Genomic DNA, 21,115 nt, shown 5'->3' with positions numbered 1-21,115 from the left:
CTTTAACCACGACCCGGTGGTGACCTGTCCTATATCGTTGCCAGACGCACAATTATGGTTAACTTTAATCTTAAATAACATAAAAAGTACTGAGACTAGAGGGCTGCAATTTGGTATGTTTGATGATTAGAGCGTTGATGATCACATACCAATTTGCAGCCCTCTAGCCTCAGTAGTTTTTAAGATCTGAGGGCGGACAGAAAAAGTGCTGACAGAAAAAAGTGCGAACAGAAAAGGTGCAGACGGACAGACAAAGCCGGCACAATAGTTTTCTTTTACAGAAAACTAAAATGAGCGTAAAACGACTGTGTAGCGAAATTTGTTTGCATATATATTTTGGATTAAGTAAGTTAATTTATAAATTTTTCATCCACTTGAAAAGATTCAGACTCGACTTATTGCTGCTCTGGAAGTAGCTGGCTTAATCTGCATAAAAAATGCTGATGGGGATGACCGACAATCAGAGTAATACATGACAGGGGGATGAAAGTGTTGTTTGTGAAAAACTGCTGCTGCTGACTGAAAATCTTTGCGAGTCGTTGGAATGAGTTGTTTGTGGAATGTAGGAAGCCTGGGTTTAGGGTGACAATTAACAAGAAATCGAAGTCGGGAGAGGAATTTCAAGGTAAAGTCTCGACATTTTTCATCTTTAATTATATTTCATTGACGTTTCTGATTATGTCCATTCTAGTTTGCATGCTAAATGACGTTAATCGATAAACGGAGTTAGAGTGAACGCTGTAACACGTACCTTTGGCCAGCAAATCTTCACTCATTTCGAGTCGTATACCATTATTGAGAAAAATGAAGGCTTATGAAGCGGCTGATGACTTGGAAGATTTTTGCATGGAAGGATCGTTAATATATATATATATATATATATATATATATATATATATATATATATATATATATATATATATATATATATATATATCTTGTAATTTCCACAATGGTCCCGTGGATGATAGTATATAATAAGTCCTCACGTGAAAATGAAATGAATTGGTACATAAGACTTTCAACTTTTATTCCAAAGTCATCTTCAGGGTATATATATATATATATATATACACCCTTACGGGGAGAAGCACCAGAGAAAATACAAGATAATAGTCATTGGCACATTCATACTGTAATCACTAAATCATGAGCTAACCCTTGCAGAAAACATTAGATGCTTGATATACCTACACAGAACGATCATCAGCATTGCGTTGAACCCTGTACACGCACTCTGAACTATTTATTTCTGTCTTGCACGCACTTTGACGTTTCTTAGGTTTTGAGGCCCAATTTTTCTAGTATCTCTTCTACGAGGGTTGTCCAGCACTTTCTATGCATTCCCCTCTTCCTTCCTAATAAAAATTTCATATTACGTACTTTTAACCAACTTATCGTCTTCCAATCTCTTCACATGGCCAGACCATATTAGAACACTTTGATGCCTACTTTCACCTATGCTTACTTTTCTACCACCCCTGCTTGTCTACATTCTCACCATTCAAACCTTCTTACGCCACATACACTTCATAAAACATTTCTTCTCAGCACCTTTAGATTTATTTTTTCATTCGCATTCAACATCCCTGCAACGCTACAAATGAGAGTTGCCTCAACGATCCTTACAGTCCATCCTTATATGCAAGAAGCATGTATACAAACAAATAATCGTATGTATGTTGTTTGGATTAGGTCAGTCAAAGATACAACACCGTTCCTAGGAGAACTGTCTCAACTTCGTCATCCTTCAGAGGAGGTGTCAGTGGTTTTGGCATTACTGCACAATGTCCCTGTACAGAAAAGTACTCGGCAGTGGTTAGTGGATTCCTGTTAGTAGGAAATGTCCCTTAGAAGGAAGTGGAGCCTGGTCAGTTTAGGGTAACACTGGTCGTTGATGCTCATAATTAATGCATACCCTTTATGAATATTGCCAGAAAGCAGAGGAACTTTTAGATACTTGGTGACAAGTTTTAGAATGCGTGTGCAATTGGGTAAATTATCGTGTCCAGTTTTGTAGACATGTAAAGCAGGTAAACGGATGGCTACTGTGGTGTTGGGAAAACCGTGAGGTCATGTCTTAGAGTGCAACTGTACGTTTCCAGATTTTGTGATGGAAACAAATCTGAAAGTAAGAGAAAGTTAGCGTCCATTTTCCATGTATGGGGAAAAAAGAAAATGCAGTATTTATCTTGGATTTTTCATTGTTAACTAGGTCGATTTAGTGGGGAGAGGCTTCGTTTACTAGGATATCTAATGCAAAAGTAGTCGATAATGAGAGAGAGAGAGAGAGGGGGGTTAGCCTTCTGGAGACGTGTTATTATTCAAAATGAACAAACATTCATGTGGAACAAGCACTGAATGCCATTGATTATCTGAGGGTCCCTCCACAAAGTATACAGAATGCCTTTATGTGAAGAAAAAGGTGAAATTCAGATAACAGAAATCCAACAAAATACGGATGAAATGAACACTCTAATCACAAACAAATTCAGTTTATAATGACTTTATGTATGTGATGTGCATGTTTGAAAAGTTCTTAAGGTATAAATTAAGCGATGGAGCATGCCACTCTTGAAGTAGAATTACAGTTTTTTAAATATTGTTTGAAAATTTTACCGAAAATGGGAATGAAAGGCCTCTGGTATTGGTCAGTGTAGGATTACTTCCGAGATGTTTTGCTGGAATACATTATTTCAGAGAGAGAGAGAGAGAGAGAGAGAGAGAGAGAGAGAGAGAGAGAGAGAGAGAGAGAGAGAGAGAAACGGACAATGAGACGATAAAATAATCTCATAAGTTTTGTTTCTGTTTTCTTGTGGTGGGTTCTCTCTCTCTCTCTCTCTCTCTCTCTCTCTCTCTCTCTCTCTCTCTCTCTCTCTCTCTCTCTCTCTCTTTCACATTATATTCCAGCAACACATCTAACAATACGCCTGTATAATAGCACAATTTAGATGGAAGATTTAAATTGAAAGGTTTACTTTAAGAGTATTGACTGGAATCATGTTTTATAAGTACAGTACTTTGTCGAACAGAAAGAAGCACTAGAAGATTCTTTCCAACTGAGAGGAAGCGTTTCCTTTTATGAGTTTCATAAGAGGAAGCGAGAACAACAAACGGAGAGACGGAAAGGCTCGAGGGGACGAGGAGAACGAACAAATCAGAGATGTTGTCACTAGGACGCCAGAAAATACCGGATAGTAATAAATTCATAATGAATAATAATACAAAGATTGATGAGGAAATGTAGGTTCCTTGTAATAGGAAAGGCGCTCTAAATGGCTGCGTAGCCTCTGCAGTTGAGACAAGTAATAACCTTTTCTTGGCTCTGGATGTTGTGAAGAAGATTATTGCGTACTTGTGCTAGTAATCCCGAGCTTTGTGTGGAAAGGGATTACCAAAGTAAAAGGTGAAAGTGCTAGGCAAGAAGAGAAAAATTACTGAAAAGCTTTGAGAGAATTTGAACAAAACGAAAATGAAACATAGAATTTTTTCCATGAAATGAATGCTGAAAGGAAGGTAAGAAATGTCAGGATAAAAGATTCAAAATGAGGTGCAATATTGTGCGAGTATTTATAAGAGGTTTTGAATGTTGATAATAGGCGGAAGGCAAATTTGACCGATGCACAATGTAACTGTGGAAGATGTGAATAATTAGAGTTTGAAAAACAGCAACTCCTTATAACTGATATGATTGTCAGTGAGACCTGAGTGGTGATTTGGAAAGGGTAACCAAGTAAGTAGTCTATGGCTTGGCAGATGTCTTCTTGCAGGAAAGATTTCTAAGGAACAGATAAATGGAACAGGGGCGTGCTTACAATTTATATGAATGGTGCAACGTATATAATCGAAGTGATGGATGTGATGGTCACTCTTATATTATCTCCGCACGTTCCTCCTATTAAGGCAAAATGAGTGCTGTGGAATTCGTAGTACAAGAGATATGAGACTAGCGTTAAGAGCAACATATACATTCACATCAACATGTCTTCAAGACAGTGATTCCATAGGTTTGCATGCATTATGTTTATATGTATGTACGCGTATTTGTAAATAAACACTCACGTACATGTTTGTGTATGTGCATGTGTAAAGACTCAAATACATATATGACTAACTCGCATACCATTTGAATTATATCCGGAGAATGGCCCCTTACCAGTGCAACTAGTGATGCTATGCGGCTATTGGTCTTAAGGGCATGATCATAGCATGGCTATGGTCTCTGTGGAAGTGCGACGGAGGCATATTAAACTGAGGTACCTTTTGTATCCCGCGTTATTAGCACATCCTTTAGTAGATATCATCAACCAGTTACAGCCTTCTGTCAGGCCAAGGGCGGCCCGGTGATGGGGGATGCGTTTGTGGTCGGGTGTACTAATTATTCACTTGAAAACCAGAGAGAGAGAGAGAGAGAGAGAGAGAGAGAGAGAGAGAGAGAGAGAGAGAGGGAGAAATCTTAGTCGACAGAATCTCGTTAAAAGGTTCCCTCATTTTCAGAAAGTTTTTAATACTTTTCCTTTTTTCGAGGCCGGTTTTAGATCCTTTGGTCGGAACTTTTTCCGTTAAAGGAAATTCCGCTTAAATGAATTAGACTGACATTTTCCAATTAAAGGGACGTGTTTGAGGAGACATTTAAAAAAGTCAAGATCAAATACCTGTTGAAACTAATACCTTTCCAGGGCACTTGTTTACACAATGACTTTGGGATCAAAGGGAGCACGATGAATGAGGCAGTTCTGCGAAATGAGACGATATATATTAATCAGATGCAGCCTCCCGCAGGAGCGCCCAGAGAGAGGAAAAGGGATAAATAGATAGATTACGTTCGTTTCAGATAATAAGATGAATAAGATTTTACGTGGGAATCCTCTGATTCTTCCATTTCGAAAGGACAACGAAGGAAATTCTCGTGAGAAATTGACACGCTGTCATAAAGAAGCTGCAAGTAATGCCGCGCAAACGAGGAGTCTCTCGTGAAAACAGCAAAAAGCTCTCACGACTGTGCACGATAAACTGTCTTATCTGTTCTTTTCTTTTTTATATATATTTTCATGGTTATTATCAACGGTATAGGCTGTGGATTACTTTCACTTTGCTTTTCATTAGGAAGACTTTTCTCAGTTTATGGACATCTTCAAAATCTTTAAAAAATGAGGCAGAATGATGGTCGCATTCACCACACGGATTTTATGGGTGGTTTTCGAATGAAGGAAGCGCTGAAAGAGTGTGGGGAGAAATTCGTAGGAAACTAGAAAAAACATATTTATTTTTTTAGCGCTTTTATTAAAATGCGCTAAAAATTAAAAAAATATTTTGAGACACACCAGGATTTTCATACAATTAATCATGTCTACAAAAATAAAAGCGTGGACGCCAAACATGGAAGGAAATGCTACAGGAAATAAAAAAAAATATGTTCCTTTATTGTAGCATTTCCTTCTATATTTGGCGTCCACGCTTTTGTTTTTGTAGACATGATTAATTGTAAGAAAATCTTAGTGTCACCAAAAATTATTTTTTTACTTTTTTAGTGCATTTTAATAAAAGCGTGTTTAAATTTTTTATATATATTTTCATTTTATACTTTTTAGTTTTGTAACCGATTTATGATTGTAGCCAACGAAATTGAATGCGATATACTGTCGAGCCAAAGAAGGTTTGAAAATCCGTAGAGTTTCATACAAATCCTGAGACACTGGGAGAGGTCACTGTAGGGTCACTAGAGGTCACTGCTGACCTACTGATCACATAAGGTTCTATTGTCATCGGGATTGAGTAACCATGCAAAGTTTCAAGTCCATTGGACGAAGGGAACAGGTCGAAAATTGAGTTTCAGGTTTTGATCCGAACAGATGCAGAAGTCAAGTTAAGTAAAAGCAAGTAAATAAAAACCAAAGGTACTGAGTTAGGAACGTTTTTCTTTTTCAGTTCAGGTTGGAGACCTGTATTCCAAACCCAAGTTTCGAAGACAACTTAGATTAACAAGACTCAAAGAAAATATTTTTGAGAAATAATAACGTTTCAAAACTATGATTCTGACTAGTTACCACCGAGTCTCAAAGTGGATGAGATGCAGAGGGTCGAAAGCTTAAGAAAAGCTGACGCAGAATGTTTGTTTGGCAGTAAACTCCAAACTTGTAAAGTGTGACATCAACCGTTCGTGAAAACGACACGAGTAGTTATGTCAGTATTATTGTCGCTGTCTATTTCCTGAAAAATGGAAAGTGTCCGGCCACTGTCAGCCTCGCCGGAAAATGGTTCCAGGAGGAAAAATGGGAGTGATATCTGCGTGCTTTTCTCCCGAGACTTCTTTTAAGGGAGAAGGGTCCAAAAGACGCGACCAGCCGAGGTGAAGGAAGAGGAAGGATCCAAACAACATATAACAAACAGCCGGGAGAGTTTTATCTCTTCCGAGACAGGAAAAAGGGAGAGGAAGAATCAAGTTTCAGAAGTTGTCGGAGTCTTTGTGGGTTAAGGACCAGAAAGCACTTCCACTGGGATGAGAAAACTCACCAACGTCTCCCCTCCTAAAAAAAGGATTTAAGCTCGGTGCTGCAGTTCCATGCACAAATATTACCTTCATAACTGGAAGTAGGCAAAAGTTGTAATAGGCTTAACTTCCCCCCCCCCCTCTCTCTCTCTCTCTCTCTCTCTCTCTCTCTCTCTCTCTCTCTCTCTCTCTCTCTCCATTTTTTTTATGTCATATTTTGTTTAGTCTTATGATATTTCTGATTAGGACGAATGAAGATACAGGTACTACTTTGATAAAAACAGATATTTGAAGAAATTATATTTCCGGCAACATCTCCTCCCTCTCTCTCTCTCTCTCTCTCTCTCTCTCTCTCTCTCTCTCTCTCTCTCTCTCTGTCTCTATATATATATATATATATATATATATATATATATATATATATATATATATATATATATATATATATATATATATATATATATTTGTGTGTCTCGATCGTCAAACAACTTTGTTTTGAGTTGAATAATGTGCCAAAATAACTCTTATACCTGATTACTATTTCATTTTTTTCGCTGTGACATACATGTATATATATATATATATATATATATATATATATATATATATATATATATATATATATATATATATATATATATATATGTGTGTGTGTGTCACAGCGAGAAAAAATTAAACAGTAATCGGGTTTAAGAGTTGTTATGACACATTATTCTGCTCAAAACACAGTTGTTGGACGATTGGAGACCTACAGTCTTTGGGATTCAAAAAGGTTGGTTAGTAACGGAACACCAACTGAAATTTCATAGTGTTTCGATTTCATATAAGGAAGCTTCACAGCGATGGAAGAATGAGGCATCATTAATGAATGCATTTAAAACCTCCTGTTTAGTCAAGCTGGGGGTGGCAACTTTCTCCTTTCCAGGGTTCTAGGAGAGGGAGTTTTCAAGTGAAGTGGTGTTTTGAAGTTTGTAGAGGAAGTTGGGCTTCTTCACGGTATACATTACTTGTAGTTTGATAACTGTGAGTGTGTGTTGCGTTTTGAATTATATAATTCCTAATTACTTTGAGTGGTACGTATAATTCAACTGCATGAATGTCCAGACAGGATGTTTATCGTTTCTTTCTGCTAATTGTTTTTTTGTTTTGACCGTAGCCTTTGTAATGCCAGCGTATCTTGTTAACAAATTAAAAAAAATCAGTCATACCTAAAACATTAAGCTTTAGTTACAGTTCATAATGACTCACGGAAACACGAAAACCGTCTAAGGCAGTGTTGAATGACTTCTCCGCATCGCACATTTATGTTCTATGTTGGTTTTTATCTCAATTTTGCTGCTATTGTCAGTGAACCTGAATATACTGCCTCTTGGAAGAGAGATACACACATGCAACACACACACACATATATATATAAATATATATATATATATATATATATATATATATATATATATATATATATATATATATATATATATGTATGGATTGATAGAGAGATATATTATATATATATATATTATATATATATGTATATATATATATACCTACCTTATACATATATATTTTTTCAGAATACATTATCGAAAATTCATGTCATTTTATATTCTGCTCGTCTTTTACCCTTTGTTGGACTTTTTTTTTTTACTTTGCTTTCGTGATGGTCTGTAATCAAAAGTGATTCTCCGCAAATGTGTTTCATACTTTTATCATCATAGCTCCTATAACCCAACGAAACCAGTGGGTTCGGCAGGAGACGGAGGTGGGAGGTGGATGGGAAAGGGAGTTGGTGGCAGACGAGGAACCGATCAGCTAGGAAATTAGATTATTGAATTTTTATGTTAAGCTTGAATGATGTTTTTTGGTACATATAAATCCAGCACAACTTATCTATAATAATAAAATCCGAGTGGAGGGGAGAGGTGGCAATAGTACCGAGTTCCAGCGCGCGTAGCGCTTGCGAACAAGCTCGTCCTAAATAACAACCAGCATTCCATGAAAAGAAACGAATGATCTCGAAATATCTGAAAATAACAATTTTTCCTTACCCACGTCATTAAAAAATCAATAACTTCCCGTTCACTTAAAACATAGATAGAATTATGATGGATAGGGTGTAAGTGAGAGATATTTAGGTGTCACAAACAGGCGTCACAACAACACTGGTCATCTACTCAAGAGATGAATTGCATTCATTCACTAAGACCTTTCTCTACGTTTTCAAGTCACGTGACACATATGAATTTTGATATGAGTCTATCATTTCCTGTTTGTGTTCTTCATGTGCAAAAAGCGGTTATGTTGTCTAAAAAGATTTGCATTTAGCAGTGAAAATAACTTGAATATGGGGCTCATCATTTTCCCAATTATTGGCATTCCATTTTCATAACTAAAATTATATAGCTATCTATCTATCTATCTACCTACCTATCTATATATATATATATATATATATATATATATATATATATATATATATATATATATATATATATATATATATATATATATATATATATATAATCAGAAAGCTACAAACGTATATCAATATACTATATGAAATAATATATATATAATTTAGTTGATAATAAGTTATAAATCGAACCAGCGACGGACGAGGAATCAGGACTACACACTAACATCGGCCACAAGAGAGGTATAAGTGAATAACATCTCCCATCAACTCATCGAATATATATATCCATATATGTTGATATATATATATTATGATATTTATCACATCAAATATACAATCAGAAAGCTACAAACGTCCTTTAATATGATTAGTGACTCGGAAATAATATATTTTTTCAAGGAATTTTTTTTAGTTGATAATAAGTCCCTCAACTGACGTTGAGTTAAAGTGACGCACTAACATCTTGGCCACAAGAGAGGTATAAGTGAATAACATCAATGACAATAGTTCAGGTGTTTCGCGTTTGGAGCGGTTACCTTTGTTGAAATGAGGTATTATGACTATTTAAATTCATATTGAAAGCTACAAACGTCCTTTAATATCAACAGAAATAATATCGGCAGAATTTTTAGTTGATAATAAGTCCACCGTCCCTGGTCGAACCAGCGACGGACGAGGAATTCCATGACGCACTAAGAAATCTCACAAGAGAGGTATTTCTTCCATCAACTCACCAGTCGAACTCAGGTTTTTCGGTAACATATATGAAAATATATTACTGTTGTGAATCACGGTGACTCATTTTTATTTCAGTGAAAAATACATATATATATATATATATATATATATATAAATATATGTGTATATATATATATATATATATATATATTTATAAATATTATATACACATATATATATTATATATATATATATATATATATATATATATATATATATATATATATATATATATATATATATATTACAAAAATGCAAGTGATTAGTGACTTAATTTTTCAGAAGTATGCCTCAACTGACGTTGAGTTAAAGGAGACATCTTGGTTAAGTCACAATGACAATAGTTCCTCGCAGCGGTTACCTTTAGGAAATGAGGTAGTAAATATTGTAAGAAGCAATATCAACAGATCGGCAGTTATGGCGAACTTCTCTGCTGGTCGGCTTCCCCTCCATACCGCAGTCTCTTTTCTTCCTTCTCAATCTGATCTTTATCCACTGTTGTGTCGACTCATTTTTATTTCAGTGAAAAATGCAGTATAATATATATATATATATATATATATATATATATATTTATATATTTATATATATATATATATATATATATATATATATATATATATATATATATATATATATATATATATATATATATATATATATATATATTTATAATGGAAGAAATGATAGCCCACACTTTGTTATATCATAAAGGTCTTCAGGCTGTGTTTTTTATTTTCAGCAAGAATTTATATATATATATACATATATATATATATATATATATATATATATATATATATATATATATTTTTTGCAGGCACACATATATAATATATATAAATGTGTGTGTTTTTTTTTGTATATATATAAATGAAAAAAAAACAGGAAGCAGTGAAGACTTAGATTGCCCGCATAGATATAACAAAGTGGAAACACATGGGCTTTGTACATTAGACATTTCTTCCGTCGTGAGCAATAATGGTTTCTAGCGAACACAAAGGCTGCATTTGTACAGGGAGGTAATTCCTAAAGGAAGGCTGTTAGAAGTGTATAAGATCCGTTGGCAGCCCTCTTCATCCATGGGCTAAGGCATAACCTAAGGGACCTCATACCCATAATAATATGACTCGGCTTTAGGAAAATCCTCAAAATTTACGTGCTCTCATACAAGCAAGAGCCCGCGCTGGCACAAGCTAGCTTAAACTGACAACAGCAAACAACTCTCGAAGCAGCTGTTGTGAGTAATGTGAATCTTATGTGTGGTGTATCGCTCTTCTTTTTCCTGCTTTTATTTTTGTGGGCGTTCTGTCTCTCTCTCTCTCTCTCTCTCTCTCTCTCTCTCTCCTGCAAAAGTTATTTAATTATTTCTTTTTAACTTCTCTTTTTCTTCTATCTCAGCCCAAAAAGTTATTTAATTATTTATTTTTTAACTTCCTTTTTTTTTATTTATAACGGCGCCAATAACCTAGATATTGTGACGCCAATTTTAGCAGCTATAATTAGTCTCTTTCTCTCTCTCTCGTGAATTTAAAAGCCCATTAAGACAGAATTAATGAAGAGGAATTTATTTTGGCTAACATTACAACTAAAGCTTTATGCAACGGCGAATTTGGAAAAGAGGTTCGTAAATGAAGTAAATACAGATGGTGCATAGCGACTTTTAGGATTGTTTGTGATAATTAGCTTTCTGTGGCAACGTTGGAAAGAGTCAAGACGCCGACTGATTCATTTCATTAGTTTGCACCTGGGCAGAGTCTATTGATCGGAACCATTGCATCGCTTGGTAGTGAATAGGTCGCAAAGTTAACTTGCCCAAAATCTGGTTTCCATTGTGCAAGTGACAGTTTCATATATTTGATTGGATTTGTGATGCACGACTGCAGAAGAGGACAGTTGATCTTCAAAAACAGCTCTTAAATAATTTCTCTTATGTACGAAAATCCTATTCCTGTCTGATCACTACCTTACTCTTCCCCCGTAGGGGGGTAGTGCCGTCAGTGCACCTCACGGGTTGCACTGTAGGCATTACTAAAGTTTCTTTGCAGCGTCCCTTCGGCCCCTAGCTGTAACCCTTTCATCCCTTTTACTGTACCTCCGTTCATATTCTCTTTCTTCCAACTTACTTTCCACCCTCTCATAACAACTGATTCTTAGTGCAACTGCGACGTTTTCCTCCTGTTACACCTTTCAAACAAAACTTATTCTCAATTTCCTTTCCAGCGCTGAATGACCTTATAGGTCTCAGTGCTTGGCCTCTGACCTGAACTCTATATTCCATTCCGTTCCGTACCTTACTGTTCGCACGTTCTCAGTTAATCTATGCTAATTCGCGTGTTAATGAGTGCCAGATTATTCGGGCTCCCGCCTGCTCTCACGGAAGGACCAGCAAGCTAATTATGGTTTATAATCCAGATTTTTTTCTGACGTGAGTATACAATATGCTTTAATACTTGACTCATATTCCTCATTTCCCCAGTCACCAGTGTTCAGGACTGGCGTAGTTCCTCGTTGGACGAGTCAGTAGAGTTCTCGGCTAGCACTCTGATAGGCCCGAGTTCAAGTCTCCGACCGGCCAATGAAGAATTAGAGGAATTTATTTCTGGTTATAGAAATTCATTTCTCGGTATAATGTGGTTCGGATTCCACAGTAAGCTGTAGGTCCGGTAGTTCCTCATTGGATGGGTTGGTATCGTTCTCGGTAAGCACTCTGCTGGGTCCGCGTTCGATTCTCCGACCGGCCAATGAGGAGTTAGAGAAATTTGTTTGTTGTAACAGAAATTCATTTGTCGTTATAATGTGGTTTGGATTTCACAATAATCTGTAGGTCCCGTTGCTAGGTAACCAATTTGGTTCTTAGCCACGTAAAATAAATCTAATCTTTCGGGCCAGCCCTCTCTAGGAGAGCTGTTAATCAGCTCAGTGGTCTGGTTAAACTAAGGTATGCTTAACTTTTTTCAGGGCTGGAGTAGTATGTTCTCCCCACTTGCATGCCATTTAATGAGCCCAAAGTTCCCATAAATTCACATACATAAGCATACACACATATATGTATGTGACACATATATATATATATATATATATATATATATATATATATATATATATATATATATATATACACACATATATATGGCTGTGTGTGTTTATTTATATGGATTGATTGCTGCTTGCTACCCAGCCGTCGACCCAAATGTGAAAGAGTGCCAGCGTCAGCTGGAGTTGAGGAAAAACGAGAGGCTGGCAATCTGCTCCCCAGCGACTTGATGAAAAACGGAGGGGTGTACCCTTCTGATGCCACTCCCTCTAAAGGGTAAAAGAGCGTATGATGAAATATATGTATGTATGTATATATGTATGTAATATGTATGAGTGTGTGCATGTGTAAGCTTTGTTTGTTTATGTGTGTTTTTTTACATATTAACGTTTTTTCTGTGGAAGCTTGCTTAACAAATTAGTGGCACCTTTGACATGCTCCTTAAGAATGTGTGCACATTTTGAATAATAATAATAATAATAATAATAAGCTTTGTTAATGATAATAATAATTTTTTAATAACAAATAATAATAATAATAATAATAATAATAATAATAATAATAATAATAGTTGACCTTTGGTACAGTCGTAAAATATGATCTTGAACAACACTGCAGGAAAACTACCCAAGAATATACATATATAGTATATATATATATATATATATATATATATATATATATATATATATATATATATATATATATATATATATATATATATATATATATATATATATACACACACACACAACATACATTACTTACACGTATTTGCATTTATATATACACAGATGTATGTATGTACATATGCACTATGTAAATGTCTATTAACATATCGGCCTGTTTCGCTTCAGAGGACCTTATAATTCACAAATTCATAATTCATGTAGATTAGTTGACTGAAATGTCGTGTGTAAAACTGCGTAGTGCTCACACTCTGTCTTGCCCTTGCTGCTGCCACTTCGACAACTACAGTACATTGATGAGACTAACAACAACAGAAACAATATCACTCCTCTTCCCTCGTGTCAGCTTTTGCCCAGGGGAAACCGGGAATGGAAAGTGGGTTAGTAAGCAGAGGAAGAGAGAAAATTCCCCAGCATGAATTATCCGGATGACATGTGTGACAGCGCCTTTGTTACACGGCAGCACCTTTTATAGAAGCGGCCTATGGGATTCATTGTTGGTCCCAGCATAAAAGGTGGGCTTAATGAGCCCCGAAACGCAGAACAAAGGAGGATCCAATTTCTTGGTCCCAGAGCCGTTTCCAAAGCGAGGAACTGAGAAGACCCAAACAATACTATTTGCATACATACCCGGCGTAGGTGGATTGGCCGCTAATACATTCCGCCCGCGCTCGGCATTGCTTGGCTGTGGGGTTAAAGCATAGCTGAAAAACGTTCGCGCATGGTACATACTCGTGTGCTTACACGCAGCTTACGTACACAATCCAATTATCCTGGACCGCCATACATGAAAGGGAGAGGGACAGGACGTGGGCAGTTGCCACCTACAGAGCAATACTACTTGACTTTATATTTTATCCTTTTTTTTTTTTTACATTCATACATCGTGGGCGAGATGTTACTTACCAAAATTTACTTACTGCTGCGAGAAGTCTAATGCAGAGATACAAACATGATATCTTTTACGTTAGACCGAAGCAGCCGTTTTCAATTACTTACTAGCACACGTAGATGAAAGAAAAACACAGCTGTATCACATTACATTCATACCCAAACGTGCTCTTTGCAACAAGCACACACAAGCCTACTTGATGCAGTTGGTGTCAGTTTTGCATAATGAGTTGGAGAGAGACACGCTTGCGTGACAAACAGACAGGCGGGTTAAATGATATTTGTGGCTGATAAACTTGCCGACAGGTACGTGGGTTTTGTGCTTCGAGTAATGGACAGATGAAAGACGTGTTAAAAGCAGTGCTGGAATAGCGTCATGTAAGGATGAAATATGAAAATGTTCCATTCCCTTTCCATTCTAAAGGACAACTGAGACACTGAAAGACTGATGCCGAGATATATTGTCTTTAGCTTAGAGAAAGAAATCAGCAATGTGTATCTCATTATGGAAGTTAAGTAATAAAAGAGGCAATTAGAAACTAAACACTTGCTTTCAGTTGTTAAATTTTGAAAACGAAGAAACCAGTGAACAAAGTGTAGTATTTTTTGAAGTGCAGGGAAACTAAAACATAAACAAAACTGCCATTATTTTGGTTGTTCTTATGTCACGAAAAGAAGACAGCAAGACTGTTTCCAGTCAGGTACGCACAAAAAAAAAAACGCTATCAAGAAATGCGAAAAAATAAAAGCAAAATATTTCATATTAAGCAAAGAATCACTGTAGTCATGTGTTTGATCAAATACGGAAAAACCAGACTTACATAGCTGTCATTTGCCGGTTTCACACAGGGTGCATACACAAGTAATACTTCCTTCTGCCAAGGAGAATATTGAAGAGCGAAATATGCTCGTAAAACGTACATGTTGCGTCAGTCTTGCAGATGGGCAATTTATACTGAAGCCTTGCATTCCCGTCTCCAGTTGTAAAAGGCATGCATCTTTCATGCAGACAAGTCTTTCACTTTGACTTATTTACACAGATGGACATAATGAATTAGCAAGCTTTATTTTTCTATCAGATGTATAATCGGAAAGGCGTGAACAACGGAAATTGATTTAGTTTAATAGGAAATATACTGGTGAGCTTAAACAATCCTTATATGTGTTTAATATAGAGACCATGCGAGCGCACGCATGCGCACACTAACAAGTCTTATCATCATTTGTATCAACAAAAGAAATACGAGCGAGGTCTTGTGTTTTTTTGCAAGCTTGCAGGTCAGTTTAGATTTTCCATACATTCAACTTCAATTGTTGAAAAATAGTTTCATAAATCTCGCACTTTCGTAGTATTAACTTATAAGCAGGCACTTACGTCTTGCTCTCTTTTTCCTTATTTCTAAGGAGAGGAGAAACTGTAAAAGTCATTGTACATAGCTTCTGCAAAGAAAGCACACAGACAGATACAGACAAGTCTTGCGTTTGTTTCTAGTATATTGACGGACCCACTTTCAGTCTAACTATAATGTGAAGTTATAGGTTAGAAAAACTGCAAACGCATCAGCCTATCTTTCCCTTTTCCGTAAAGTGACTAAACTTTTGCATTCAGGTCACCCTGAACAATCATCCTTCTCCCGAACCATGCATGTTAATCTTATATGTTATTTCAGCTGGTAAACAGACAGACATCAGCATATTCATAGAACAAAGCCTCGATATTTTTTTTTTTTTTTGGCAAGCAACGGACACACGTAAAGAAGAATGCATTTTGCCTCGCCATTGGCAGAAAGTTGCAAGCGACTCTGGCATTCTGTTGTTGATAGATAATAGACAGGCACAAGGATGAAATCGCTAAATTTGTTTTGGTAGACAATACAAACAAGTAAGAAAGAATTCCCATATGTTTATAGGTCTTACATTTCAAGAGACATTGATAAACATACAACGATCCACAACACACACACTGCAATCTAGACTTGCATCTAAACTAGGGTAACTAAACAGGAGAGACATGTCTGTATGTCATATAGTTAGTCTGAGATAAATATACAAACAGGCACAAGTAAGTTCTGTCTTTGGTCTGAGGAGAAAAGAAGAAGAAACAAACGCAGGCGGACAATTTCAAATGCCCTACATTTGGCTTCAGATTAACAAACAGTTAAGCGTGTTCAGAACTTGAATGCTGTTACTGATTAACACGAGGACAGACACAATCGGTAATCATGCCCTTGATTAAGAGAGACCTCGAACATAATTCAGACGCCCTGTATGTGATACGAGGTTAGCAAACTAACATGCTCATGCGCCTGAGTGTTTGCAGGCTAGTACACGGACACCGGTTCTTAATTCTTGCATTATGCTCACGGTAATAACCAGACGGACTGTCGTATAGGCCTATCATGCACACAGCCCCGTGCAGATACGTCACGTGTTTTGATAGTCCGCACACACACGCATTCACGTAAGTAATATATTTTGTTGTAAAAACAGTAGGTTGAAATAGGTTTTATAAATGGTGTGCTTCAATGCAAGAGACAATCACGTGCTCAAGTGAACCACGCTTTCTCCCTGAAATGCACACCTTTGCACTGAAAAACGCCCACGCCTTGAAGGGAGACAGGAAGATGGACGTAAACTCCTAAACTTGATTTCTTCTAATGGCCGGTTCGAATATAAACTGGCAAACAGAATCAGAACACTTTCTTGCTTGTTTTCCGGGTATAAACAGAAATAACTGTTAAAAAAAATATTGTGTATGTTTGGTCTTTTGTTTATTGCAAACAGAAAAAAAAAATAGACAAGGCCAGGTGCAAAAAGAGAGGGAGATATAGATCATTTTAAGACAATTGGAAAGACATCATCAACAAGACTGGCAAACAGACGAATATTAGTTTATATTATATATATATATATATATATATATATATATATATATATATATATATATATATATATATATATATATATTATATACAGTATATATACATATATATACGTGTGTATGTATATATATATATTTGTATATGTATATGTATGTGTATATATATACTGTACATACTGTATATATTATATATATAGTTTATGAATATATATGTGTGTGTGTTTAGATATACGGATGTATGTGTGTATACATACAATCATACACTGTTGTGAGCATAACAATTTTTTTTATACTTTCGGGTATTAAGCCACAAATAATTCAATAACGTTGGATTAACCATACCTTGGAAATAACTTGCACCCAGAAAGAATTTTATAGGTGACAAGGGCACCTATCCTGATCAGGATTCGAACTTATGCTCTTTTGGGTTGGAACACGGGTGACTGTAGACTCGAAGCACTCATCCATCATGAGAGATCTCTCTTGGTGACTGAGTCCACAGTGTCTGCTGTCACCGATGTATAACTGTCTGGGTTGGTGCACTTGTGTGCAAGTTATCCCCTGGTATAGTGAAATCGTTATTAATATATACATATATATATATACAGTATATCTGTATATATATATATATATATATATATATATATATATATATATATATATATATATATATATACTGTATATACACATACACATATGTATATATATACATACATACATATATATATGTTTTATTAAGCGAAGATTCACATATAAAGTCCTTTTATAGGTCTATGGGAAACAAACAAACGAAATCTGTGTTTTGGTCCGATAGGCAAGCTGTCACTTTCTGCTGGAGATTTCTGAATGAATGAGAATCGTCACGGGGCCAAAAACAAAGAAGTGAAAAAGCAAACTGAATTGAAGAGATCAGTCGCGTAGCCGGTGAATTAATGGGCAAACGTTTATATGCAAGTGTACGAGGTTATAAGCAGATGTGGACAAAGCCACTCTGCCCTAGTCCGTGTGTGTGTGTGTGTGTGTGTGTGTGTGGCTGTTTAAGTGTGTGTGTTTCTGTTTTAACGTGTGCGTGTGTGGCTGTTTAGTCGTGTGTGTGTGTGTTTCTCTTTAAGCGTGTGCGTGTGTGGCTGTTTAGGCGTGTGTGTGTGTGTGTGGCTGTTTAAGTGTGTGTGTTTCTGTTTAAGCGTGTGTGTTTTTGTTCAAGCGTGTGCTTGTGTGGCTGTTTAGGCGTGTGTGTGTGTGTTTCTGTTTAAGCGTGTGTGTGCGTGGCTGTTTAGGCGTGTGTGTGTTTTTGTTTAGCATGTGCGTGTGTGGCTGTTTAAGCGTGTGCGTGTGTGGCTGTTTAGGCGTGTGTGTGTTTCTGTTTAAGCGTGTGCATGCGTGGCTGTTTAGGCGTGTGTGTGTTTCTGTTTAAGTGTGTGTGTGTTTTTGTTTAAGCATGTGCGTGTGTGGCTGTTTAGGCGTGTGTGTGTGTGTTTCTGTTTAAGCGTGTGTGTGTTTCTGTTTAAGCGTGTGTGTGTGGCTGTTTAGGGGTGTGTGTGTGTGTTTCTGTTTAAGCGTGTGCGTGCGTGGCTGTTTAGGCGTGTGTGTGTTTCTGTTTAAGCGTGTGTGTGTTTTTGCTTAAGCATGTGCGTGTGTGGCTGTTTATGCGTGTGTGTGTGTGTGTTTCTGTTTTGCGCAGCGTGTGTGGCTGTTTAGGCGTGTGTGTGTGTGTTTCTCTTTAAGCATGTGCGTGCGTGGCTGTTTAGGCGTGTGTGTGTTTCTGTTTAAGCATGTGTGTGTTTTTGTTTAAGCATGTGCGTGTGTGGCTGTTTAGGTGTGTGTGTGTGTTTCTGTTTAAGCGTGTGCGTGTGTGGCTGTTTAGGCGTGTGTGTGTGTGTTTCTCTTTAAGCATGTGCGTGCGTGGCTGTTTAGGCGTGTGTGTGTTTCTGTTTAAGCATGTGTGTGATTTTGTTTAAGCGTGTGCATATGTGGCTGTTTAGGCATGTGTGTGTGTGTTTCTGTTTAAGCGTGTGCGTGCGTGGCTGTTTAGGCATGTGTGTGTTTCTGTTTAAGCGTGTGTGTGTTTTTGTTTAAGCATGTGCGTGTGTGGCTGTTTAGGCGTGTGTGTGTGTGTTTCTGTTTAAGCGTGTGTGTGTTTTTGTTTAAGCATGTGTGTGTGTGGCTGTTTAGGCGTGTGTGTGCGTGTTTCTGTTTAAGCGTGTGTGTTTTTGTTTAAGCATGTGCGTGTGTGGCTGTTTAGGCGTGTGTGTGTTTCTGTTTTGCGTGTGCGTGTGTGGCTGTTTAGGCGTGTGTGTTTCTGTTTGCGTGTGCGTGCGTGGCTGTTTAGGCGTGTGTGTTTCTGTTTAAGCGTGTGTGTGTTTTTGTTTAAGCATGTGCGTGTGTGGCTGTTTAGGCGTGTGTGTGTGTGTGTGTTTCTGTTTAAGCGTGTGTGTGTTTTTGTTTAAGCGTGTGCATGTGTGGCTGTTTAGGCGTGTGTGTGTGTTTCTGTTTCAGCGTGTGCGTGTGTGGCTGTTTAGGCGTGTGTGTGTGTGTTTCTGTTTAAGCGTGTGCGTGCATGGCTGTTTAGGCGTGTGTGTGTGTTTGTGTGGCTGTTTAAGTGTGTGTGTGTTTCTGTTTAAGCGTGTGCGTGTGTGGCTGTTTAGGCGTGTGTGTGTGTGTGTGTTTCTGTTTAGGCGCGTTTGTGTGTGTGTGTGTATGTGTGTGTGTTTGTGCGCTTTAACCCATTTAATCGAAGGGTAGGAAACACAAATTCCGGTTCATTCCACGAGAAGTAAAGGGATCAGTAGAAGGTGAAGCATTTATTCGATGGTTTATTTCATGCACAGATTCACATCTTAATTACCATCAGCGTAAATAAAGTTATATCTTTCTCTCTCTCTCTCTCTCTCTCTCTCTCTCTCTCTCTCTCTCTCTCCTACACATACGCACACACACACTGTCATAGGCGAAATATATATTAACTCATAATGGTGATTTATAGTGATTAGGTATCCGAACCACATCGTATATTTCAACATCATCGTTACAATAAATGGTATTTGTTACCATAATAAGTTTCAGCATCTTTTTAAAATTTTATTTTTTTCACTTTATTGTATTTTATGCGCAATGCTATATATATATGATTCTCTTTTTTCCCTTTCTCCTTATATTTGATACTATTTTCCGTATCATTACCATTATTATTGCACGAGAAACACCAACTGTCTCAAGAACAGCTGTTTCAGGGTCCATCCACAATGTTTTATGGTTTTCTGTTGCGTCCATCACACAAAATTTATTTTTTCTCCTTTTTTTACAAGGGGATCACAACTACTCTTCTCCTCCTCGACGGACGGACGGACGAAGGAAGGGAGAAGACACTTCACACTCACTGTAGTTTCCCTTTATCGTGAATGGAAAAACTGACACGATACATCCAAGGGAAGGCGAGAGAGAGACGCGCATCAAAGAGCGGCTGCTCCCGGTCCGTCGCTTCCAGCCGTGATCGTGAGAGGCACTGTAAGCTCAGCCCCTACAGCTGGTAAGGTGCCAGACACTCCGGTGATAACCGTAGTTGCCATCTGTCCTGCCTTGGACACATTTTTTTCACGCGTCTGCCATTGATTGCAGGTCTCTTGACCCATTCGCCCTTCGCTTCGTAACCTTTGCGAATTGAAGAGGGTCATCACAACACCCATCCGTTGGACGAGACACAAGCGATTCCCCTCACTGAGGAGAATAAAGGTCGCTGGTAACCATCGCCGCCCTCGGTTCACCAAACGAGTGATTTCACGTAGGTTATTAACCCAGTTACGAAGAGTAACCTTTCCCTCTGTGTGTCAGATCTCGTATGTCGCTCGTTATAGAGAGGGTCACATGGCACTCCAAGAGGGTCACCTGTCTCCCAAGAAACGAGGTCGTCCTCATTCAAAGTAGCGATGAATGTGAACGAAAATTTGTAGGACAACGACGAAATTCTGGGGCCTGG

The 21,115-nt window shown here is 37.4% G+C and overlaps 1 protein-coding gene across 2 annotated transcripts in view; it reads right to left on the bottom strand.

Annotated features, from left to right (window-relative positions):
- The window catches only part of LOC136838865 (ficolin-2-like), a 149,073-nt gene extending 128,233 nt beyond the window's left edge, over nucleotides 1-20,840 (bottom strand). The window contains exon 1 of one of the 2 annotated variants that reach the window (XM_067104527.1): nucleotides 20,520-20,840. The gene's annotated coding sequence lies outside the window, so the exon portion shown is untranslated. The remainder of the gene's footprint in view (nucleotides 1-20,519) is intronic. The other variant, XM_067104528.1, reaches the window with a different exon arrangement.
- Nucleotides 20,841-21,115: the final 275 nt, after the last annotated feature.

The sequence above is a fragment of the Macrobrachium rosenbergii genome, chromosome 5 (assembly GCF_040412425.1).
Source record: "Macrobrachium rosenbergii isolate ZJJX-2024 chromosome 5, ASM4041242v1, whole genome shotgun sequence".
NCBI lineage: Eukaryota > Metazoa > Arthropoda > Malacostraca > Decapoda > Palaemonidae > Macrobrachium > Macrobrachium rosenbergii.
This window is presented reverse-complemented; position numbering and strand designations above follow the sequence as displayed.